This window comes from Macrobrachium nipponense, chromosome 31 (assembly GCF_015104395.2).
Source record: "Macrobrachium nipponense isolate FS-2020 chromosome 31, ASM1510439v2, whole genome shotgun sequence".
NCBI classification, from domain to species: domain Eukaryota; kingdom Metazoa; phylum Arthropoda; class Malacostraca; order Decapoda; family Palaemonidae; genus Macrobrachium; species Macrobrachium nipponense.
The window spans coordinates 22,479,541-22,504,821 of record NC_061093.1 but is presented as its reverse complement, the minus strand read 5'-3'; the positions used below and the strand labels follow the sequence as shown (position 1 = coordinate 22,504,821).

Genomic DNA, 25,281 nt, shown 5'->3' with positions numbered 1-25,281 from the left:
AGTCTGATTTATTTTATATTTTATGATATCTAATTCACAATTTTTTTTCATTAAATGTATTGCATGTACTCATTTCAAATAATTATTAAGTAACCATTAACTATAATAAACAATAAAAAAAAAAAAAAAAAAAAAAAAAAAAAAAAGAGCTTCCAAACTTCTGTTTACATTTAGCACTTACGAGTACCGAACGATCGCCAAGCAATCACTTTTCCTAGCACACAGTAAGCCATAAATTTTCATTCTCTCTCTTCAACTACTGAAATTACCAAACAGTATAATAACCATTCATTTCTATTCTTTATTCTATCTTTACCTAATGTTTTTTTTTTATTAAATGTATTGCATGAATAAGTTTTTCAATTTACAGCATCCTTTTACCAATAAAATACATAGAGCAAAAGGGGTAGATGCTGACCAATGGGAGAGCAGGATCTTATGGGGTGACTAGCATCAGGAACCAATGGGAGAGTGGGAGGATGCTGGCGAGTTTTAAAATTGTTCTTGGTGGTCCGGGCGAATCTCGGGACTTTACAGCGACAACCTTTCGTAACTTGAACTATTTTCGTATGTAGACCAAAAAATTCTTCGTATTTGCTTCCGTATCTCGAGTTTTTCGTAAGTTGAGCCTTTTGTATGTCGAGGTACCATTGTATAGGATTTAGAACAGATTGTAAACCTTATTTTAGTTGGTGCATGTACTTCGTCTGTGGTTACACGGAACCAGTGTACGATCATTTTTGCATTCACTATAAGAGGTAAAGTATCGGTGCCCCTCACCTGTCAGTAGTCTGAGCCTAGAACTGTCCTGCGACAATTGGAAGAGTCCGCTACCAGTACTAGGGAACAGGGATAGTTCCCAAGGCGATGCGGTTTTGTGCCCTCCGTCACCCGCTTCTCCATTCTTCATGCTCTGAGTCTCATATAATGCATTAGCTAAAAGATCTTCACTACGGATGTGACTTTTTTACCATCATCAGCACGTGGTATGGGGTGGATAGCCACTGATAGGACTAGTAATATATAGGTTTACATAGGAATTTTGTTTTAATAATATGTTCTGTATTGTGTTGTACTTACGTATTCTGATGTTATGTCAACTCAATTGACTGTTTAACCAATCTCTTCATCTTTTGCTCATTTAATTCCTTGTCTGCTAGCCTATTCCTCTCTCTCTCTGTCTTAATGCACTTGTTTGTTCTTTCCATGATTTTCTTTGATTGGAAAATCTCTAATTTCTGCCTTGAATAATTTTTCTCTCTCCAAACCTACCATGGTTACACTTTACTGTTGCTTCCAAGCTAGTTATTCTAGATACTTAGCTCTCTAAGGATGTGTCATATCGGAATGCCTTCAGGTTTGTTAAGTCGGGTATTGGTGGCGATTTATACCTAACAGAGGCACCATTTTCGGTTATCAGCGCTTTGCAGTTGGTGTCAGGCTGTTGGAACGGAACCCCCACCAGTAACCAAGGGCACCCTGTATTGCGCAAATTTCAAGTTCAAGAAATGCTCTGTGACTCATGGAGAGCCCTAGTAGGCTCAGAGTGGATGATTTTCAAACTTTCTACCGCTTTCAGTAGAATGCTCTCTTAGTCTTCGTTAATGGGAAATTGACTCAATTACAGAATTCCATGTCCTTCCACTGACTCCTGCATCTCACACTTAAACAGTAGGAGATGCTAGACTGTCTCATATCAGTAAGGGGATTTTCAAAGGTATCATGGGTTCTATCCTTTAGTGAAAAACAATTGTGGCCTTGTGTCAGAAGCAAGTAGTTTGTGTATTGCTCAGGGCACCAATCTAGAGGAATTTTCAGCATCTTTAACCTTGTAGACATCAAAGTTTCTTGGGCTTTCTTAGATATAGTAAGAGATTTTTTTTTTGCTTTCCTTGTTATGGTGTTGTGTGCTATCAGATCTAATTGACAATTAGCACATAAAGATTTTGAGATCAGTTGAGAGTGAAGCCCCTACAATTCAGTGTCAGTTCCTGTCTAGAATTTAGACAGGCCTATTTCTCGATATAACGTAGTTTGGTTCCCATAATAAGCTGTAGGTCCCAGTGCTATAGATAACCAGTTGATTCCTGGCCACATAAAATATCTAATCCTTCGGTCCAGCTTTAGGGGAGCTGTTAATCAGCTCAGTGGTCTGGTTAAACTAAGATATACTTTTAGACAAAGGTCTAAATTTTATCCACATTCTTTTGAGCCCTGGAATGAGTTCCACTGGGTTACGTATTTACTGTGAAACACTTTTATTTTTTACTATTGGCAGTTAAAAGAGTAATTTATTCCAAGCATTCTCCTTAAGGCTGTGGTAAAGGGAATGCTATTTTATCTTTTTGCCCAGAGTTAAAAATGATGTAAATGCCAAGTTTTTCTGAGAACTGTAAGAATTGCAATTTAACCTCTTTGGTCGGGAAGAAGGAGAAACTCATTTCTGTCCAGTTGGGGCAATTAAAACTTACTTAGATAGGTTAAGCCTGGAAGAGGCAGTTAACATTTTGTTTGTGAATTTAGAAACCTAGGACATCTTGGTCAAAGGTTAAGCCTAGAGGAGGCAAAGTTAACCTTTTGTTTTGTGGGTTTAGAAAATGTAGATGTTTGCCAAAGCTTAAGCCTGGGAGAGGCAAAGTTAATATATTTTGTTTTGTGGTTTAGAAAACCTAGAATTTCTGTCAAAGGTTTAAGCCTGGAGGAGGCAAAGTTAAACCTTTTGTTTTTTTTGGTTTTAAGAACTTGAAATGTCTGTCAGGTCAAGCCTGGAGATTGGCAAAGTGAATCTTTTGTTTTGGTGGTTTTAGAAAACCTAGAAATGTCTTTGTCAAAGGTTAAGCCTGGAAGAGGCAAAGTTAACATTTTTTTGTTTTTCAAAGGTTTTTTAGGGAAAAAAACCTAGAAAAAAGTTCAATTTGTTTTGGTTTCAGGTTTTAAGAAACCTAGAAACAATCTTTGTCAAAGAACGCCAGGCCTCCGTACGGGGGACTTATTTGATTAATGCATAGAACTAGTTCCGTACCTTTTTTACCTTTATTTAAGGTAAGCATTCTTAATGTGACAAATAATGTCAAGTAATGTTGACAGGAGGGAGACGGTTGCGATTAGTGATCAGTGTTTTTATTTTTTTTCTCTTCTTCTCTCCTCTCTTCTCTTTCTTTCTCTTCTCTCTCGATATCTCCTCTCTCTCTATCTCTCTCCTCTCTCTCTCTCTCCTATGTAATCTTCACATACTCCTATATTTTTACCAACCATCTATTTCTTTTTTTAAGGCTAACTTTTAAATGAAATTACAGTAAATTTGATTTCATTTAAAAGTTAGCATAATACTTATGTAAAGACAGATTTCATTTAAAAGTTAAGCTCTCTCTCTCTCTCTCTCTCTCTCTCTCTCTCTCTCTCTCTCTTCTTCTCTCTCTCTCTCTCTCTCTCTCATCCCAAGGTATGTCACAATTATGAGATTTATGGTAAAATGTGCGTACCTAGATGGCTATGAAGATGAATGCAGAGATCTACATCCAAAAAATATTTGCAAAAATTTAAAAGAAGGAAAATGGTGTAAGTTCAACAAAAAATGTAAATATATGCACCCGGTGTAGCCATGAATCAAATTCAATTAAATATTAAAATCCAAAATAACAAAAGAAACAAATAAAGACGGAACAAACACCATGAAGTGAAGGAAAAAACAAGCCATCACCGCGATAGGTAAAGTCAGCATCGAGAAGGCAAGCATCAGCTCCAAGATACAGTGCAAGAAACAAGCACTGTATATACAATGCCAGGAGATGGTGCAGATTCAGAGAAAATTGCAGAGTTTCATGCTCAAAATGAATAATTATGGATGAATGGAAGATTGAATATATTGGAAACAAAAGTGGGATTTTTAAATGTCAGAATTTCTGGAAATAAAGAAAAGAACAACATACCAGAACAGGAAAGAGACATGGGAAAATCCTTATTATTACCCATATTAAATGAAGGGGATAACATGCAAAACCATCATAGTGATGAATGCGCAGGGTTTAGTTATGAGTAACCTCAATAAGAAAAGTATAGTTCTTAGAAGAACTGACCCAAACTGAAAAAAAATAGATATTAATGATAATAAATGAAACCTAGTGTTCCCAAGAGACTGGTATGATGTTCTGATAAAGGGGTTCCAAACTTATAGATCAGATAGAAAAAATTGGAATCAAGGGAACTGCAATATATGAGAGACCTAAAACAAGGAAAAATATATGAGAAATATAGTAACTCAGAATGTGAATTAATAGCGATAGAATTTGAATCTGAAAAATTCATGAATATAGTAATACATAGACCCCCTAATACTAAAGAGTTTGACACAATAATAGAAAAATTGGATGATATATGTAGAAATCACAAAGACTGGACTATTCTTCTATCCGTAGACTTTAAGTTTCCTTTCATTGATTGTTGAAAGAACGAATAGGAGATTGTGCTTGTATTTATACATATAAAAAAAAAGAGAGTAAATAGTAGTGCAGAAGATAAGAGGCAATTCGAAAAGCTATTAGATGCTACTAGAATACAACATTCAACAAATAAAATCACCTGCCAACAGAAAGGAAAATACTTTTAGACCTAGTATTTGTGAACGAGTTGAATTATGTTAAAGAAATTATAGTTTATAATGCGAGTATTTCAGACCATAATGTCGTAGAATTAACAGTCCATTCCAAAGCAAGTGAAAACAGAGATAAAGCAAGAGATGAAAAAGTGGGAAGGATATGGACAATACAGTTTCTACAGTAAGAATATAAAATGGTCAGAAATAAATGAAGAATTAAACAAAGATTGGGATAACATATTCCTTAAGTGATGATTACAAGTAAATTACGGATACTATATTATATCAAATATTAGAGAAAATAGTGGATACATATATACCGAAGAAGAAAAATAAACATCAGTCATGCATACCAAGAGACAGGAGGATCTTGTTCCAGAAAATCAGAAAGTGGAAAAAAGGTCTTGCAAAAGAAAAGTGTGTATGAAAAGGGATGGAACTAAAAAGTAAAATAGAAAATCCAAAACAAAAGATTGTACAATCAAAAGAAAAATGTAAAATGGGACTTGGAAGAAAAAAAAAAACCCAAGTAAATATCAAGCAAAACCCCAAACTACTGTACTCATATGCAAAAAAGAAGAATAGAAATAGGCCCTCTAAGAAATGAAGGGAGATTAACAAATGAAAAAAAGGAAATATGCAAAAAACATACTAGCAGAAAGATATAAGAGAAAATTTACCCCTTAGAATTGATGATAAAGATAATGATACAGAAATAAGGGATGAAAATAGTGAATATTAATCAGATATAGATATTAATGAATGCTGATATTATGCAGGCTATAAATGAATTAAAATGGATCAGCAGCTGGGGCCAGATGGTGTCCCTGTTATTTTGTTAAAGAAAGTAGTTCATTGCTATCACAAAGCCGCTTGCGATATTATTAAGGCAAAGTGTAGATACAGGCAAGATTTATGATGAGCATAAATTTAACATATATTTATCCCTACTATCAAAAGTGGATCAAGATTAGAGGCCAAGTAATATAGGCCTGTGAGTCTGACATAACATATTATGAAAGGCTAATGAAGAAAAATATTATGAAACATTTAATGAAAAATCATTTGTTTAATATTGGACAACATTGTTTTGTACCCAGAAAAAGTACACAAACCCAACTGTTAGTCCACTGTGAGAACATAATATAAAAATATGACACGGAAAGAAACAGATGTGGGTTATTTAGACTTTGCAAAAGCTTTTGATAAGGTAGACCATAATATATTAGTGAAGAAAATTAGAAAACATAATATAGTGGACAAAGTAGGAAGATGGATAAAAGAAAGTTTACACAACAGAAAACAGATAGTAGTTATTGCAAACGATGAGAAATCGGATGAAGCTATAAGGTAATATCTGGTATGCCACAAGGTACGGTGTTAGCTGCATTGCTGTTTGTTATTATGATTGCAGACATGGCAGTAATGTTGAGGACTCGGTAGTGACAAGTTTCGCCGATGACCTAAGAATAAGTAGAGAAATTACTTGTGATGAAGATAAGAACTCGCTACAGAGAGACCTTAACTAAGTATATTATGAATGGAATATGTAAATAGGACGGTATTTAACTCCGGTAAATTTGAATCAATAATTTATGGAGATAAAGAAGGAAAGCCATAGGCATATAGGGGGACCCAATAACGAGACAATCACTAAAAAGGAAGCAGTTAAAGACCTTGGTGTGTGTTGAACATGTTATGTAATAGCAAATAGCAATTCTAATGGCAAAATGCAAAGCAAAAATGGGAATGTTGTTACGGCACTTCAAAACAAAGAAAGGCTGAACACCTGATTATGCTTTATAAAACGTATGTTTGTAGTCCCACTTGAATATTGCCACATAGGTGTACAAAGTCCTTTACAGCTAGAATAGAAGAAGTTAAGGATCTTGACTATGGGAAAGACTGCAATTTTTGAGAATTATGTAGTCTAGAAAGGAGAAGAGAAACGCTACATGATAATAGAGGCATGGAAACAGATAGAAGGAATTGCCGAAAACATCATGGAACTAAAAAATATCAGAAAGAGCAAGCAAAGGTAGATTAATAGTGCCCAAAACTATACCAGGAAAACTAAGGAAAGCACACAGACATTAATCCTCTACGCACCAGCATCGACAATGCAGTGTCTATTCAATGCATTGCCAGCTCATCTGAGAATATATCAGGAGTGAGCGTAGATGTGTAAGAATAAGCTTGACAGATATCTAAGCTGCATCCCAGACCATCCAAGATTGGAAGATGCAAAATATACTGGAAGATGCATTAGCAATTCTCTGGTAGACATTAGAGGTGCCTCACACTAAGGGACCTGGGACAACCCGAACAAGATGTAAGGTCTGTAAGGTAAGGTCTCTCATACTTAAGTAAAGACAACTCTCTCTCTCTCTCTCTCTCTCTCTCTCTCTCTCTCTCTCTCTTCTCTCTCTCTCTATGCGTTGTTGTTAGTCCAAATGAAAAGCCCTGTTTGTTCATGTAAAGAAATTTCAAACAGAAGACTTCTAAAAATAGATCAGTTGGTCGGAAGGGGGAAAGAAGAGAGAAATACTGTACGTATGTAATCTTCACACACCTATATTTTTACCAGTTATTTATTTCTTTTTTGGAGGGTAGTGTATTAAGCTAACTTTCAGATGAAATTACAGTAACTTTAATTTCATGTAAAAGTTAGCTTAATACATATTTGGGGAGCATTATTAAGGTCATATTAGTGGTCAGAGACCGTGCCAGACTTACAACTTACACGAAAATTCCTTTTGCGCAAGGGGTGCTACTAGTAGCAGCTCAAGTCTTTCCTCAACCAAAGAAAGAGCAATCTTTTTATGCTTTTTTGTTTTAAATTGGTTGTTTTAATAATTTGGGGATTATAAAGATACATAACTTTTTTTGTTTTGAGGAGCATACCTTTATATCATCATAAAGATGCACTTTGCTCCCTGAGTGGAATCCAACTTCAGGTGGCAGTAAGATCCAGAAAGGATTCCAGATTAGGTAAGAATGTTTTGGGTTTCATGCAAGAAACTTTTGGCTCGATTGGCTGAGTGGATTTTGTCTAACTGCACTACCCACCATCCTCTTCTCAATGTGGGAATCTCCCATCTTTAATAGGGCTGTTAAGGATAATTCGAACGAGAACTAAAGAAACGTTCAAAAGACACCCTGTTTTTGGTAGAACAGATGTACTAGAACAGACAATCATCCTGGCAGCCATTGACCTTTCGTTTGGATGCCGACTTGCCTATAAGGGGGCAACGGAGGTATAAGCTATCTTTAACAGTAGGTAAGTTATCCAACAATAAGTTTTATTATGGAAATTTATATAATCTAGCTTGTATACAGGCATGTTTTTTTTTTTTTTTTTTTATTAATTTAACATTTACAGTCTTAATTATATTGCTATTTACCATGATTTTATTTTATTAGCCATTCTCCATGAGTTTTTCTGTTGTCTATCATTTTCTGTTATATTGGAGAAGGTTTTTCATCAATTTGTTTTCAGATAATTTCTTGGCTATAGTGTCATATTTGTCTAAATTTGGTTGTTGGAATCTGTATTACAAAAGGGTTTTAGTGAATGTTTTTAATTTTTGATGCTGCCAGCTTCATGCTTAAAATTATCATTGATGGCAAGAGTTTCTTGCTGGTAGCTGCCATGATTTATATGTACGGTCCTTAACCCTCTTACGCCGGAGGCGGTAAATAAAAATTGTCTCCCGTATGCCGGAGGGGTTTTGGAGTGAGCGCGGAAGCGGAAAAAATATTTTTTTCAAAAAAATCACAGCGCGCTTAGTTTTCAAGATTAACCCTCTTACGCCGATTGGACGTATTAAACGTCGAGTCAAAAATGTCTCCCGTATGCCGATTGGGACGTTATCATACGTCTTCGGGCTCAAAAAAAAAGTTTTTTTTGTTTTTTTAAAAATTCGCGGAGGGGAAAAAACTACTTATAGGCCTACCAGCCGAAAACTTTTGTATCACGCGCCTTGGGGGATGCTGGGAGTTCACGGATCAAGGCGTTGTTTTGTTTACAATCGCTACGCAGGCGCGCAGCAAGCGCGAATTTCTTTCTTATCGCACTAAAAAAGTATCAGTGACACATCTCGGAAATTATTTCGTCACTTTGACATAATTTTTGCACCATTTTAAATTATCCTTTACATGAAGTATTATATATGAAGAAAATGTGCGCAATTTCATGTAAAATACACAAAAAAAAAACTCATGATTGTAGCTTTTGTCAATTTTGAAATATTTTCATATAAATACAATAAGTGCAAAAATTTCAACCTTCGGTCAACTTTGACTCTACAGAATGGTCGAGAAACGCAATTGTAAGCTAAAATTCTTATATATAGTAATATTCAATCATTTGCCTTCATTTTGCAACCAAATTGGGACGTCTCTAGCACAAAATATTTCGATTTATGGTGAATTTATGAAAAAATTTTTCCTTACGTTCGTGCGATAACTCTTCCGATAAATTTTTTCGTGCGATTGTCCTCATGTTTGCACCCTTTTAAATTTGCCGTTACATAAAGTTTTATATATGGAAATGTGCGCAATTTCATGCACAATACAACAAAAAACACCCATGGTTGTAGCTTTTATCAGTTTTGAAATATTTTCATATAAATAATCGTTAAGTGCAAAAAATTTCAACTTTCGGTCAACTTTGACTCTACCGAAATGGTCGAAAAACGCAATTGTAAGCTAAAACTCTTATATTCTAGTAATATTCAATCATTTACCTTCATTTTGCAATGACTTGGAAGTCTCTAGCACAATATTTTCGATTTATGGTGAATTTATGAAAAAAAAAAAACATTACGTTCGCGCGGTAACTCTTTCCGAAAAAATCAGAAATTTTTTTGTGCGATTGTTCGAAATGTTTGCACCATTTAAAATTAGCTGTTACATAAAGTTTTATATATGAAAATGTGCGCAATTTCATTTAGAATACAACTAAAAATGATTGAAGGTTGTAGCTTCTCTCTTTTTTTCGAAATATTTGCATATCAAATCACGATAAATAGAAAAAAAAAAAAACCACGTTCGGTCAAATTTGACTCGACCGAAGTAGTTGAAAAAAACGCAATTGTAAGCTAAAACTCTTACGGCCTAGTAATATTCCGTCATTTTTTTCTTCATTTTGAAACAAATTTGAAGTCTCTAAACAATATTGTGATTTATGGTGAATTTTTGAAAAATATATTTACCTTCACTCCGCGCGCCGATTCGCGGCCGCAGTCTCCGAAATACGTACATCGCATTATCCTAATATTTGCTCCTTTTCATATTAGCCTTTTTATAGAGTTTCATATATCAAAATGTGCGCAATTTCATGAAGAATACAATACAAAAAATAATTTAAGGTTTGAGCTTTTTTCTTTTTCCATCTTTGAAATATGTGCATATAAAAAAATATATATATTAAAATTTCGACATTCGGCTCAATTTAACTCGTCCGCAAATGGTCGAAATCTGCAATTCCTAATCTAAAACTCTTACAGTATCGTAATATTCAATCATTTGTCTTAATTTTGAAAACAAAATTGGAAGTCTCTAGAACATTATTTAGAATTACGGTAAATTTTTTGAAAATAACATTTTTTTCTTTTTTTTTACGTCCGTGCGTTACGAATTCGTACATCATTTTGTGATAATATTTTTCCGGTGTTGCTTTTATTGTTTTACTATGTATTATATATCAAAAGGATTGAAATTTAGTGTACAATACAACGAAAAAAAAAGTAACTCGTTAGCTTTGACCGTTTTTTTGCACAGCGTGATTTGAATACAATTATCTATGAATTTTTTTTTTTTTCGTTACCATATATCGCATTATTTACATATGATAATGATATTATTTTTCATTTCTGATGATTGCATACTAAACTTCAGGCAATGAAAAAAAAATGAGCCAAAAATGAACTTTTAATCTTCAAAAGTAAGCGCGCTGTGATTTTTTTGAAAAAATTATTTTTTCCGGTTCCGCGCTCACTCCAAACCGGCGCCGGCATACAGGAGAGGTTTTGATTTTTAGGGCTTCGGCGTAAGAGGGTTAAGAGTTCATTTTTGGCTCCTTTTTTGTCATTGCCTGAAGTTGTTTAGTTGCAACCATCAGAAAATGAAAAAAATTATCATTATCTTATATAAATAATGCGATATATGATAGCGCAAAAACGAAATTTCATATATAATTGTATTCAAATCGCGCTGTGCGCAAAACGGTTTTAAAGGTAACAAGTTACTTTTTTTTGTTGTTGTAATGTACACTAAATTGCAATCATTTTGGTATATAACACATTGTAAAACGATAAAAGCAACACGAGAAAATATTATCACAAAATAATGCATGAATTTGTAATGCGCGGACGTAAACAAATATTTTTTTCAAAAATTCACCATAAATCTAAATAGTCTGTCCCAGAGACTTCCCAATTTCTTTCAAAATGAAGACAAATGATTGAATATTACTATACTGTAAGAGTATTAGCTTACAATTGCAGTTTTCGACCATATCTGACGAGTTAAAGTTGACCGATGTCGAATTTTTTTATATATATATTTTTTATATGCAATTATTTCGGAATTAAGAAAAGCTACAACCTTCAAATATTTTTCGTTATATTCTACATGAAATTGCGCACATTTTCATATATAAATTTCTATGAAATGCCTAATATGAATGGAGCAAATATTTCGGAGATTTGTGGCGAGAAATCCGCGCGCGGAGGGAAGGAAAGATTTTTTTTAAATTCACCATAAATCTAAATATTTTGCTAGAGACTTCAAATTTGTTTTCAAGATGAAGATAAATGACTGAATATTACTAACCTGTAAGAGTTTTAGCTTATTGCAATTTGCATTTTTCGACCATTTTGTTAGAGTCAAAGTTGACCGACGTGGTTTTTTTTTTCTATTTATCGTGATTTATATGCAAATATTTCAAAAATGAGAAAGCTACGACCTTCATTATTTTTTGTTGTATTCTACATAAATTGCGCACATTTTCATGTATAAAACTTTATGTACGGCTAATTTAAAATGGTGCAAACAGTAACCACAATTGCAACTATGATTTTTTCGGGAAGAGTTACCGCGAGGACGTAAAGAAAAACGTTTTATTTTTTCATAAATTCACATTAAATCGAAATATTGTGCTAGAGACTTCCAATTTGTTGCAAAATGAAGGTAAATGCTTGAATATTACTAGAATATAAGCGTTTTAGCTTACAATTGCGTTTTTCGACCATTTCGGTAGTCAAAGTTGACCGAAAAGGTTGACATTTTGGCATTTATCGTTATTTATATGAAAATATCTCAAAACTGATATAAGCTACAACCATGGGTTGTTTTTTAGTTGTATTGTGCATGAAATTGCGCACATTTCCATATATAAAAACTTTATATTAATGGCTAATTTTAAAAATGGTGCAAACATTACCACAATCGCATGTATGATTTTTTTTGGAAGAGTTACTGCGCGGACGTAAGGAAAAAGTTTTTCATAAATTCACCATAAATCGAAATATTGTGCTAGAGACTTCCAATTAGTTGCAAAATTAAGGTAAATGATTGAATGATATTACTAAAATAATAGAGTTTTAGCTACAATTGCGTTTTTCGACCATTTCGGTAGAGTCAAAGTTGACCGAAGGTTAAAATTTTGGCAATTATCGTTATTTATATGAAAATATCTCAAAACTGATAAAGGTACAATCATGAGTATTTTTATTGTTGTATTTTACATAAAAATGCGCACATTTTCTATATAATACTTTCATGTAACGGCTAATTTACAATGGTACAAAAATTATGTCAAAATGACGAAATAATTTCCGAGATGTGTCACAGATACTTTTTTAGTGCGGCAAAGAAGAAAGAAATTCGTGCTTGCGTCCTCGTAACGATTGTAAACAAAACAACACCTTGATCCGTGAACTCTCAGCATCCCCCAAGGTGCGTGATTCAAGAGTTTTACTTGGCTGGTAGGCCTTTAAGTATTTTTCTGCGAAGTTTAAAAAAAAAAAACTTTTGTAAGTCGACGTAAAATACGTCCAGTCGGCACACGAGAGACAAAAAATGTCGACGTAAAATACGTCCAGTCGGCGTAAGAGGGTTAATCTTTGTAGCCTTATTTTGCATCTTATGTAAGCCTACATTTTATTTTTTGTAAGGAAATTACCTTGGTGCTGTATATGAATTCTTGTTTAGCAGAAGTTTTCCCTGGTGTGGAAAGGAGAGCAAGTGAGACTTGGAACAATTTAATTTTGTGGACAAGGTAGCCGTTAAATTTAACACCCTCTTGATTTTTCATTTCTGGTCAGTAATTGCCTTGGAAAACATTCAGAGGTTCCTCTAAGAATTTGCATTTCAGGAGGTTTGGAGTGGATATTAACTGAAAAATATTAGATTATTATTGCCATTTTTGGTGCCCAAATATTACTCGGTACAGAATCACATTTGTTATTATGTTGTATTTATGAATGATTAAAATATTTGATTATTATTGCCAGGTCTTTAGTTTCCTTTTAAGCCAAATTATTCTTGAAAAAATTGGTAGTTCGGAAAAATCTACCTTTGCCTTTTATGGTACGAAATTGTAACGAGTTTACTTGTTGTCTTTACCCTGCCACTTAAGTTTTGCAATAATTTTTTGTTCATTTGTCATTTGTCCTTTTGCTATTTCTAATATTAATAATTTTCCAGAGCCTTGAACAGTCTGAAGCTTCTGCTGCACCAGTTGTAGACTTAAGCAATGAGGAAAATGGTTACTGTGAGCCTTCGAGGGTGCATCTGCATCTGGAGCGGGAGTACGTAGACAATTCATCCTTCACATTTTTTTGCCACCAAATACGATAACACAAGTTATACACATTCCCAGCTTCAGCATCAGTCTGCTGCAGATTTTGGTAATGGCTCTGAGTGTTTGTTTGTAATTTTCTCTCATTTGCAATTTAGTTTTTTAATATCATGGACTTAATTTTTCTCTCCTTGTCCTATTATGAATGATTTAAAGATGCCAAACCCACCGTGGCATGCATATCTACTTGTACAAATCAAGTAACTGATATGGTATTGAGGTAAAAGACTTTGTCTGTATGTCAAGTGTTTAAGTTGACAGCAAAATTCAGGACTGTAGTCAAGTTTAAAGCCTATATCTGACAGCTGAGGAGTTGGACTAAATAAGGGAGATTGTTTTCCCCATCTGGCAATTATACAATCTTTTTTGTTGTTACTTTACTTTACTCCCAAAACTAATATTCTTCCCTAGCCTAGACATCTTTCATATCCTCACAAATATAAATATGGAATGTTGTCCAGTTTTGTCTTAGCAGCTTTATTTCATATTAATAATAAACTGATCTTGGCTTAGTTTTGATATTTACCACAAGTTGTGGTAATAGATATTGGTAAGATAAAGGGGGCCGGCCGGAACCCATTATATATGGGGTTTATAGGGCAAAAAATGCAGTCATGAAAAAATTCTTGGAGCTTTGTAGGCAATGGAGAATATGTATATGAAATATTATGTCAAAATTCCTCTTACTTTCATAGTTACAGGGTAATTAGTAAACGTAACTCAATAAGCCAAAATCATTGATCCATACAAGAAAATGCAATATTTCTTCTGTTATCGTAAATTTTGATAATTATTGTCTAAGAAATTGTGAGCAATGGCATCTGTAGAAATTCCATGAGGTGGCAGGAGGCAACTTAGTCAGTTTACCACCTTTCAGTGCGAGGAGAAACCTCTTGTAGTGTACACGTTTGAGTTTCACCCCTGATATTCGCTTGCTTTTACGTATGTTTATCTTTGTTTCAGCAAGAATTTCATCATGCCAATAAGGAAAAGACTAGCAAAACATCTCGGTAACATACAGACGAAGAAAATTCGCTCTAATATGATCACAGAGTATCATAATATACGCGATATTAGCGTAGTTAGTGAAGAGAGAGAGGGAGGGTTGCATAGTAAGGAACACCCCCGTCTTGCCTAATGCACATGTCGTGCAGTGCCCCAGGCTATGGTCTTTGAGCAAAGGGATCTTCATTTATGATAAATAACATTGTTTTGGTTTATTAGTACCCAGAAAGGAATATGAAATTCATAATAATCGGGATTTATTACGATTGTCTTTGTAAAAATAGAGTACACGTTCAAGTTTCACCTCTGACATTCTCTTGATTTTATGTCTGTTTATCTTTGTTTCTGGCCGGAAGGCAAGAATTTCATCATGCCAAAAAAGGAAAAGACAAGGAGAACATCTCGCTCTAACATACAGAAGAAGAAAATTTTGCTGTAATAAGCCGAGTTAGTGAAGGAGAGAGAGAGAGAGTTGCATAGGAAGGAGTGCCATGTCTTGCCTGACTCAGTAGTACCCCAGGCTACGATATATGAGCAAAGGGATTATCCTTTCTGATTAAATTATGATAAATAACACAGTTTTGGTTTATTAATACCCAAAAAAGAAATATACATTCATAATAATAATTAATTATTAACATTTTTATTGTCTGTAAAAATACAAAGGAAAACTTTGAATGCCTGTATCTCAAAACCATACTTATTGACCTTCAAAATCTATCTTCTCACTTAGTTTTAAACCTATAGCATTGAAATTTGGTATATAACTTAGAAAGACAGTATAGAACAATCAAATAAACCCCTTTTTCACATAAGTGACTTACCAAATAATTACATTAGCTGTACGCTTTCTTACCTGGCAGTCGAAAATTCAAATTCCTGGCGGCGGTAGCGGCGCTGCCATTGTTTGTGTAGGTTATACAGATCCCGCCCACTTTCGGGAATACTTGGTACTGCTGAGCTTGACTCTTCAGTTCGTTTTCTGCTGGCCACGGGGTAACACCAGTGGTTTGTTGTTGCAGTCGACTTTCGTCGCCATTGTCGATTTTTTCTTTTTGGTGATGTACAAGTTCTTGGTTGGCGTTTTTGCTTAATCAGTTAGCTGCCTAGTTATTAACAAGTTATTACGAAGATGTCTGATGCTAGTTCTTCTTCAGTTAGGTTTTGCAGCAGTGGCTGCAAAACTAGATTAGCTAAACTATGTTACGATCCGCACTCCAAATGTGTTAAATGTAGGGGTCAGTGCTGTAGCAAGGAATTAACTTGTGATGAGTGCTGTAGTTTAGTTGAACAAGGTTAGAAGACTTTTCAAGCTCATTTGGATAAGATGGACAAAGATAGGAAAAGGAAAGCAGCTCTTAGAGCGGGTAGTAAAACTAGAGTAGAGACAACTCCCGTGCCTTTAGAGGCAAACAAACCATCACTATCTTCTCCACTTTTATCGAATATTTCACCTATTGATAGGCCTCCAACTTCAGTACCAATTACTCCAGACCAGGTATCCCATGTTTCCCGATCCCAACACCATTTCCTTGTTAGAGTCCAAGATGGACAAGAAATTTGAGTTCTTGGCAAAATCCGTTATGGATTTGGGTATGTCGTTTCGTGCGTTCATAGAGAAGTCAAGTGAAAAGGCCAGTGTTAGGCCAAGTGTCAAGTGTCATGTCCGAGGAGGCGGCTGTCTGTTCCCCCTGTTCTCCTAGACGAAGGTCCCTGTCCCGCTCCCCAGCTCCCGTTAGAAGACATACCGGAGGTCGAAGGGAGACTGGGGAAGTTTGCCCACTGTCAGTCGCCAACTCCGTTGATGTAGTCGACTCGTGAGTGCCCAGGAAACGCCGCTGGAAAGGCGTAGATATCAGTGACGCGCAGTTGTCGTCCGACTTGGAAGTGCAGTCGCCTGTGTCGAGGTGAAAAGTGTGGAGTGATTTAGTGTTACGTCCTTTGAAGAGACATGCCCAGCGTACGAGAGGGATGTTGCCGTTTGTTTGTTAAGGAATCCAAGAGCACTGGAGTCCACAACCTTCCTGCAGTTTTGCTCCGGACCCAGTTTTTCTGGAAGATCGTCAGCACTCTTCGGATAGCGTAACTTCAGACGGAGTCAGACGCTCACGTGCGTTACAGCGTTTGCGCGCTTGCGAGTTTGACTCACCTCGTTGTGTGTTAATAGGAGTTTCGACTCGTTCACCTCATTCGTCTTGAGCTGTTTCGACTCGTTAGCCTCATTCGCCTTGGGCTGCTTCGACTCGTTCGCCTCATATGTCTCGTGTTGTTTCGACTCCCAGTTGTTCGTTTTCAAAGAAGAGCCGTACAACAGCCACGACTTCGTCTTCGCCTAAGGATGATTTCGAAGGCCAAACCCTTGCTAGAGGATTCTGCTTTGGGCCCCTTTAAACATCAACTTCAAGAATTAATGGTATTTTTGAAGAAGGCAAGGAGCCAGAACGGAAGAGGAAGACTGGGTATCGGCCGTCTTGTCGGAAGGAGGAAAACTCAGGACCAGGATTCGAAGCCCTCTTCTGCTTATACTAGTCTGTTAAGGTTTCTTTTACGACTTATCCGGACTTTTTTGAACCAGCTTCGCCTTCTTCACCTCCGTCGATGTTTGTGAATGGATAGGAAGAATCAGCGCCTTCGGGGTTACCGAAACCAGTTTCTTTCTCGTCCTCGAAGAAAGCACTGAAGGAAGTAGAGAGTGGCTTGCTAATCAGAAGGGAGTCAGGCAAGGCTTCATTCGCCTTCCCTCCGTCGAAGCTGGCAGACATAAAACCTACAGGTTATATGTGACAGGAGAAGTTCCTTCTTTGGGAGTTTCTGCCTCCTCCAAAGAGACTTCTCCGGCCTTGTGACTTACAGAAGAGCAGCGTTCTCGGCTGCGAAAGTGTTGTTCTCTTCACCCAAGTTAGATCAGCTGGTGAAGAACTTTACAAGGTGATCGAAGTCTTCATTTTCTGGATTGGACTATTGCAGCGTTAGCCAGGAAATTGAAGATTGCCAGTCTCTGATGAGGATTTTTCTGCTGACTGGCTCAATGTGTTGTCCTGTGTGGACAGGGCAGTGAGATGGTTCAGGGGAATTGGCCGCTCTATTCACTATGGGAGTACTAAAGAAGAGAGAACGGTGGTGCTCTTTCACATCTTGAGGAGTAACGACGAACCAAAAATCGGCTTTGTTATTCTTCCCCCTGAGTAAATCTCGCCGGTTTCTAGAAGAAACCATCAAGCATGTTGCTGTCGGACCTCGAGAAAAAGTCCACCAATGATCTTTTTTCAGTCAGCGAGAAGACCTAAGGAACCTCCAGTGACAGGAGCCAAAGCTTCTCCCCTCTACAAAAGTATCCTTTCGGAGGAGGTAAGTAGAGGTGGCAGCAGAGACCAAGAACTAATCTACGAACTACCTCCAAGTCTAACCAAGAAACCTTCCTTTAAGACAGATAAATGATCCGAAAAAGGTCCTTCACACACCCGTGGGGCAAGACTCCACGACTACTCTCGGAGGTTAATGGAGTCGAAGAGGAGAAGAACAGTGGGTAATACAGGTGCTTCGAGAGGGATATGTGATCCCTTTACGCAGGATCCACCAATGTCCAATACACCTGTCTGTTTGACAGCATACTCGACAGGATCAAACAAGAGCATTGGCTTTAGCCAAAGAAGTAAAGAGCTCATCAACAGAGGCCATAGAGGAGGTAACAGACACGAACTCCCCAAGGGTTTCACAACAGGCTCTTCGTAGTCCCCAAGGCATTGGGGGATGGAGACCTGTGTTGGACGTAAGTGCTCTGAACCTCTTCGTCCGAAGACGAAATTCCGAATGGAAACCAGTCGATCGGTAATGTCAGCCATCCAAACCGGGCGACCTGGATGGTATCTCTCGACATGAAGGATGCATACTTCATGTCCCCATCCATCAGAACTCCAGGAGTTTCTGAGATTCGTCTTCAAGAAGAGAGTCTTCCAGTTCAGAGCCCTCTCCTCCGTCTGTCAAAACCGCTTCTCAAGTAATACTTTACTCTGATTCTCGCTCCTCTGGGAAAAGTGGCTGCATTTGATGGGGATCAACACAGCTTTTTACTTAGACGAAAGGCTCCTGTAGAGCCAGATCCAGGTGTCAGTGTGTGAAGGACTTGGAGAAGAGCTTACTTTGACACAACAATTGGGTATCATAGTAAACACGGAGAAGTCCCAATTGATTCGAACTCAGAGGATTCTCTATTTAGGGATGATACTAGACTCCTAGCTTTTCGGGTTTTTCTCCTCCACAGAGGATAGAGTCCTGCCTGTCGACAGTCCCAACAATTTCTGGTTCGCCGTCCTGTTCAGCGCTCAAATGGATGAGCCTACTCGGGACCCTGGCTTTATTGGAGAGTTTTTGTCAGGTTAGGATGCCTCACTGAGCCGCTTCAGTTCTTCCTGAAAGCAAATTGATCTTGGAAGACATAGTCGGACTCACTAGTTTTCCCCCCTGACGGAAGAGATAAAGGTGGATCTTCGTTGGTGGCATTTGAGGGAAAGATTACAAGAAGGAATCTCCCTGGTCGTGTTGAACCCTGACCTGCAGTTCTTCTCAGACGCCTCAGAACAGCGGATAGGAAGCCCTCCTAGGAGACAAGAGTATCAGATCTGTGGACAGAATGAGAAAAGACCTTGCACATCAATGGGAAGGAATTGAAGGCCATCCTCTTAGGGCTACAAGCGCTCGACCACTTAGTCACCGGAAGAAAACATAACGGTCTACTCGGACAACACCACAGCGTTGTCATATGTACGAAGGCAGGGAGGGACCCACTCATTCTCTCTCAACAACGATAGCCGAAGATCTCACCTGGACGAACGAGAAGAGGATCACCCTCTTTCCAAGATTCATGCAAGGGAGAATGAACGTGCTTGCAGACGAACTGAGTTGGTTAAAAAACTCAGGTGTTACCAACAGAATGGACTCTGAACGAGAGTGTCTCAACCTCTGGAAGCTTTGGGGAAGACCATCAATAGATCTGTTCGCCACATCGAGGAACAATTGCCTTCCCATTTTCTGTTCTCCTATTCCAGAACCACTAGCGTGGAGAACAGGGTGCGATGCTGCTAGATGGACAGACTGGACGTTTACGCTTTTCCTCCCTTCGGGATGATAAAAGAGGTCTTAAACAAGCTTCAGTCGCACCACAATGTGACAATGACCCTAGTAGCACCATTCTGGCCCAGGAAAGAGTGGTTCCCGGACCTCTCAATCAGCTGGTGGATTTCCCCAGACTACTTCCACACAATCCTCGCTTCTCAGACAACCCCATTTCAACCGATATTACCAAGGGTTGTCCGCTCTGGCCCTGACAGGATTCAGACTGTCAGGAGCCTGGTCGAGCAAAAGGGTTTTTTTTTTCGCGAAGGGCGTCAGAAGCACCTTGCTGGCTGCAGAGAAGCTCTTCTGCCAAGCTCTACCAGTCCAAGTGGAGAGTCTTTTAGGTCAATGGTGCAGACGACATAGGCATCTCTTCTGAGACATCTAACAGAAATTGCGGAATTGTAGTTATTTGTGAGGGACCCACCAAGAAGTTGGCCAGGCTTCAACTATTAAAGGATATAGGGCCATGCTTTCATTGGTTTTCAAGCATAGAGGCCTCGATATTTCGTCAAATCAGGACATCAGTGACCTGATCAGAGCCTTTAGTTCCTCCAAGATTTTCAAGCCTGAAGAAGTGGAATGGAACTTGGATGTAGTTTTAAGGTGGCTCAACGGCCCCCAATTCGAACCGTTGAATTCTGCAACCTTGAGGGACGTAACTATGGAAGAACACGATTTCCTATCGCCTTAGCCACAGCAGGGAAGGAAAAGTGAGTGAGTTACAGGCGATGAGTAAGGAAGTGGGTTTCGCCCATGGCAATGCAGTTTTGCTCTTATGTAACAGACTTCCTTGCTAAAAATGAGGATCCTTCGAATCCTTGGACCCCGTTCTCTCAAGATAAAGACCTAACGGACTTAGTCGGGTCGGAAGATGAGGAACGCACATTGTGTCTGGTCAGAGCCATCAGACGCTACCTGACTAGGACAGAAACTGTGAGAGGAGAGGTTTCGAGCCGACTCTGGTGCTTGGTGAAAGACCCGTCTCGGCCTCTTTCAAAGAATGCAATGTCCTTTTTCCTGAGGAGTTTGATTCGAGAAGCGCATGCCCAAACTCAGGAACATGCTCTTAGGGTGCTGAAAGTGAAGACACATGAGATTCGTGCAGTAGCAACGTCTTCGGCTTTCAGACAGAATATGTCTCTATCCTCCATTATGCAAACTACATTCTGGAGGTCGAAATCGGTGTTTGCATCGCACTATATGAAGGAGGTAGAAACTATACTTATGAAAACTGCTTTAGATTGGGATCGTTGTCAGTAGCGGGAATGGTTGCTGGGAGAGGAAGCATAGGACCCGGTTTTTTCCTCTACTATCTCCTCGCCTTGAATTTGAGGTTTTTTTGAGTTTTGGGAAGAGCTCTCATTCGTCATTCGCAGACTCGTACAAGAAATAGACTTGTAGACTACGTCAATGAACGCTTATGTCCAATAACATAAGAATCTTGAGCTGACTGCTTCGATTCTCTTAAGTTTTTGTTCATGAAACTTGCCTGTCAGATATGTATGTAGCTGTATTTCCAAATTCAGCTATATATATGTCTGCCAGGTAAGTATGAACAAACTTTATTGTGATATAATTTCATATTTTGCCTTGCGTTATTTTACTTCTGGTTGGTTCAAGTCATATACGCTTGCTGTAGTTACCTCTTCGGATGGCAACCGAGAGGTCTATTGTCTATTTTAAGGACATTTAATCGTTACTCCCTGTAGCCTTCCAGGAGTTTCCGATTTATCTTTTACCGTTGTATGGTAGTGTTCTGACTACACAAACGCACCATATATTTAGCGTTTTCTGTTTCGCTTAAATATACCGGCTTGAGAGTCTTTCTGCTCAAAAAATAACGGACCTATTTCTTCGTAGAATAGGGTAGCTGGCAACCCAGACATAAAGTTAAGAGATGACGTTCGTAAGCTGCTGGCTGCTGCTGTCGACGCTGTGTGACTCTGTCCTCCAGTCCAACCGAGCCAGTAACAGATCGTGCGCTGTCATGCGCTGTAGGTTACGTCTCTCTCTCCTGCGGGATTGACTGACTAACCGTATCTCTGTGCTGACGGTTACGTCTCTCCTGCGGGATTGACTGACTAACTGTATCTCTGTCCTACAATCACGGACTTTAGCCTAAGATTTGAGGGGATTTCTTACGTGAATGAATAAACGTTGCATTCGTTTTGCCTTACTATGTTCAACAGAGTTATCTCTTAATCCTTTCGGTGCTCGTTACCGCACGGTATGGAACTACGAGTCTACCGCAACATTGCACTTTTATATGCTCTCCTGCTTAGCCAAAGCGCAGCCTTATTAGGGAAGTAAGCATACTCGGAGGGAATGGATAAGCTTGCTGGGGACCATTTCCTTCCTGAAGAAGTTTGTTTCCCCCGAATAGACTGCAATTCAGACCACGAGTTTTTTTTTTTCCTACCGGGAAACTGAAATATTATTCAAGATCTAGGAATGATTCTGAACATCTCTCAGTGCATCTATCACCTGAGGTGATAGAAAGAAGGTGCCGGACATCTGGATAGGGTTTCAGATTGTCCTGGATCTTAATCTGAAAGAAGTAAAAGCGATTCGGTAGTCCCTCCAGTCCTCGAAACGAGTTTTGGGAACCAGTGGTCCAGATCAACTCTGATATTCCACAGCTCTCTCATATCTTAAGAAGTATCTTCTCTCGGTCCTTGTTCGAGTTTACGAGAAAGAGCCTATTATAACAACAGGCGTAGAATGTAACGATCCTCTACAGGTTCGTTACAGGATTGCAAAAGTCCGTACGAATTGTCTCGATCGACGGCAGCAACTATTCACTTCCGAGTGGAATATTTCTTTAGAAGTAAGTTGAGAGTTGTGTAGACTTTAGGGACGCCTTTCATTCTTCTCTTCGATATGTTTGAGGACGAAGAGGCTTCTTCTTCTTCTCTGCTCCCTTATTCTCGATCCGGGATCGGTACCATTAAACGCCATCCTATGATATTGAACGGGATGGATGTTTAGTCTCTTTTCCCCTTTTTCAATCGCTTAGGAAATGTAATAAGAGGATTTTTGACGTCACAGGGAGCGCAATGACGCTGATCGCCCCATGTTGGCCTTCAGGATCCTGGATTCACAGAGGTCACATACTTCCTAGTTCACTTTCCAAGGACCTTTTCCGAGAGAGTCTGTCTACTCTAACTCGAAAGGTACCTATAACCTCTCCGCTCTGAGTCTGACTACGTTCAGACTATCGAGATGTTGACAGGAATAAGATTACCGTCTTCCATTTCCGTCTGAAGAATGGGATAAGCTGGCAGTCACAAATATAAAGAATACGCAAAATATGTTTGTTGACGGCCTTGGGCTCAGAGATTTGCGTCTGTCAACAACAAAGCCCCTTCACGATTTTGAGTTCTGTGGAATCTCGAAACTCGCTCACCATCTACTTTTTGTCTCCCCTGTTTTTTCCTCGGAGTCAGACACTTGTGCGAGATCAGGCGACATATAGTAGCCCTGAGTTTCTTGTTGATGAAGTCGGTTGCGTTTACACACCCCCGATGATCGTGTAACATGAGACCAGGTTGGACTGTCAGGCATTCTTCCTTCGGGACTGAATCGCCTTTTTGCTCCTCGCTCCTTTCTCCTGGCACCAGAAGTCGCGAGTCAGGAGTTGATTCGCTGACGACGTTGGGTTGCGTTGATACACCCCCAAGGTTTGCTTAGATTGAATCGCCCAGGCAGTCCAGACACTCATCCTTCAGCGAAGAATAGTGCCTTATGGTCTTCAGGGTACAGCCTTGCTGTCCTTGATTCGTCTGACTGGTCAACTGGTCGGTCACCTGACTTTAGTACAGACGTACTGACTGTGCATGTCCAGATCGAAGCTTTCAATATGGAACTTAGACGTAGTCTGAAGTTCTTGATGCCAAAGCATTCGAACCTACTCCTACCTGTTAACTTCTTGCGATGTGATCAGGAAGGCCTTCTTCTAACCACCCTAGATACGACAAAGAGGGTTAGTGAAATTTTTAAGCCATCGTCACAAGTTTTGGCTTTAGAGAACACAAGGCGGTGTGCTCTCTAAGCCTTCCGTTGTTGGGCCGAAGAATGGTAAACCCGTCTTGTCCTTGGGCCAGGAGCTTGGAAGCAAGATGGCACAAGTTAGTGGGCAGGAGCCAGAGAGAGTCCTGTGCCCTGTCGGGGTCTCTCAAGTTTTTATCTACATAAAACTCAAGAAAGTCGAAGTAAATTCGGGCAATCTGCAGTGTTCCGAAAAAGACCAGACTTGCCCATATCGAAGAACACCCTGGCTTTAGTGTTAAGGAGTTCTTTCAAAAATGCTCCTTCATTGTGTTTGCACAAAGAATTGAAATCTTTTTATCTGAATGCTACACGAGGTGAGGGCGCGGCCTCGGAAGCATTTTAAAACAGAGCATGGCACTCAGCACATCCTGAGTAACCATGTTTTAGCGAAGCAACTCTGTGTTCACTTCACACTCCCTGCGAGATGTGAAGATGGCATATGAGATCTGCTGCTCGCTAGGGCCATACGTGTCTGCAGACACAATCTTGGGGGCAAGAAGTACCACTCATCCTATCCTGTAGAAAATGGTTAGGAAGAGCTCTTAATTTAGTTGTTGAGTCGCCGACAACGGCGACTTCTTAACTCTTAAGCCTTAAGCCTTAGTTCACACCTTAACTTTGGCTAGTTGGTCAGGTGGTGATATATATATTTATTTATATATATTTATTTTACTTCTTAGCCTCATGGTATGGTCAATATGGTCTAGTCACATTGTCACGCCCCCAAGTTGACAGATCACTGAGTGCACCAGCTTTATAGGTCTCTACCTCGCCTGGCAACTCTAGTAAAGCAGAAGCAGGACTTGGGTGACAGTAATCACGAAGTCAGCTATGCTAACAGGTGGGGAACCAAGATGTAAATCATCTTGCATGCATTTGTTTCCCAAAATCCTTCTATTCTGTCCCTTGGCCCCTCCCACTCCAAAGGTGGGATTCAGCTATATATATAGTTCTGACAGGTAAGTTTCATAACAACAAAATGATATTGTTATGATACAATAAAAGTTTGTTCATACTTACCGGGCAGATATATACAATCAAGTACCGCCCACCCACCTCCCCTCAGTGGGACAGTGGAAATAAAAATTATTAATAGAAAATGGGAATGGTTCCTGATACCCGCCTCCCAGCGGCGGGAATGGGTACTAACCAACCTGACCGACCACTGCGTGTGTCGGAAGTTTTTTAAAATTCTGTCGGACTTCAGAAATACAGCTATATATATATATCTGCCAGTACAAGTATGAACAAACTTTTATTGTATCATAACAATATCATTGTTTAGTGTAGGTGATGGTTTTGTGTGGCTTTTATCCTGGTCTTTTTGTGCAGGGCAAGGGCAAATTATTGTTGTTTTTGTCAATCATCGTGCACTTCCATGATGGCAAAAATCCCACCATTAGTAGGGATGACTCTGGCCTTTACTGCCACGTCTCCTACTGTGATGAGATGAGCGCCGACCAGAGACAGTATCTACCTGTAGCTGCTGTCTCACAAGGTAAGGTACTGCAGACATTATGTATAATGTGAGCACATGACAGTTGTTTTTGTTCATAAAGCTGTCCATCATAACCACCCTTCGGGTAATGTGGAGTCAGCTAATGTAATTGTTTGGTAAGTCACTTATGTGAAAAATGATATTTTAATGATA

The 25,281-nt window shown here is 38.7% G+C and overlaps 1 long non-coding RNA gene across 1 annotated transcript in view; it reads left to right on the top strand.

The window, feature by feature from the left end:
- LOC135206481 (uncharacterized) overlaps positions 1–13,440 on the top strand; it is a 29,183-nt gene extending 15,743 nt beyond the window's left edge. The window contains exon 5 of the long non-coding RNA XR_010312750.1: positions 13,307–13,440. This is a non-coding gene — a long non-coding RNA (uncharacterized LOC135206481). The remainder of the gene's footprint in view (positions 1–13,306) is intronic.
- The last annotated feature ends 11,841 nt before the right edge of the window (positions 13,441–25,281 follow it).